This window comes from Myotis davidii, unplaced genomic scaffold (genome assembly GCF_000327345.1).
Source record: "Myotis davidii unplaced genomic scaffold, ASM32734v1 scaffold1364, whole genome shotgun sequence".
Lineage (NCBI taxonomy): Eukaryota > Metazoa > Chordata > Mammalia > Chiroptera > Vespertilionidae > Myotis > Myotis davidii.
In genome coordinates, this window is record NW_006295736.1 from 864,526 (window position 1) to 865,931 (window position 1,406).

Here is a 1,406-nt window from a genome sequence, read left to right on the forward strand (position 1 = left end):
CCACGGTGGAGACGCGGCCGCGGGGCCCAGGGAGAAGACACAAAGGCCTGCGCGGCCAGCGGGGCTCAGGTCAGGGGCTGAGCGTCGACCTATGAGCCAGGAGGTCAGGGTTCGCTTCCCGGGCAGGGCACAGGCTGGGTTGGGGTTGGATCCCCAGTGGGGGGCGTGCAGGAGGCAGCCGGTCCATGGCTCTCTGATCACTTAAGCTTCTCTCTCTCTCCCGCTTCCTTCCTCTCGGAAATAAATGAAAATAAAATGAAATGAAGCGATGCCTGGGAGAGACGGGAACGTCCTGGGATCCACACTTGTTTCGGGCGGAAACAGTTCAACGTCAAGAGGTCGCCCCGGACACGCGTGCCCGGTCCCGCCATCGAGTCAGGTCGGGAGCGAGCGGACAGGCACCCGCGGACGGGCAAGAGGTTCAGCACCTGCGGGGGGAGACGAGGTGTCGGACGCGCTGCCCACGCACAGGGTGCGGGTGGAGGCATCACAGAGGGTGACGTGTACAGGCGTGTCGTCATCACAGAATAAAACAAACACGCCAGGCTGGGCACACGATCCGGGCTCCCTGGGGAGGGGCCATACGGAGGGGCTGTCCTGCCTGGGTTGGATTCTTGATCAAATCCCCTGTCATAAATACTTATACTGACACTGGCCGGGACTGCCCAGGGCCAGGTGGGCCGTGGGGGTGCCTCGACCGGAACGGGCTGCCCCTTGGGCCTGGACGTCACCCACTGGCCGGCTGAGGCATGGTCTGTGGGTCCTGAGGCTGTGTGTCCCCTGTCTAATCAGAGGACAGCACCCAGGTGTCCCCGGGAGAGCGAGGGCATCGGGTGTCGCTCAGGGTTGTATGTGACACCCACATGTCGCCTCAGAGTTTCAAAAAGGTCCTTGTCCCCAAAGGCAGGGCCCCCACCCACCCCAGCCACTCTGCCGGGGGTGGGGTGTGTTTCTGGACCCAGTGAGGCTGCTCCCATCGTGAAGGTGACCCCTCCAAACCCCAGACCTCCTGTGGGGGGGACTCAGAGCCTGGCCTGGGGAGAGGAGGGAGCGAGACACGGGGGGCGGGTGACAGCCCAGGCGGCCACAGCTCTCCCTGCCATGGCCGGGGGACCAGGGAGCGCGTGACCAGGAGAGCGTGACCAGGAGCGCAGCGGGTGGGGGCAAGGGGGCAGGGCCTCCCCCCGCAGCACTAACTGCCGAGCGGGCCTCCCCCCTGCTGGGCTGTCCTCTGAGGAGGCTGATAAGGACCACGAGACAGTCACGCTCATCCTGGTTGTCAGGGGAGATCACGGCTGCGATTGGGGGGTCTGGGGGCCAGGAGGGGGTTTCACTCAGCAGAGGCCACACGGGATGGGGGCAGCAGGCCACACCGCACAGGGCGAGTGAACACGGAGGGCGGGCCG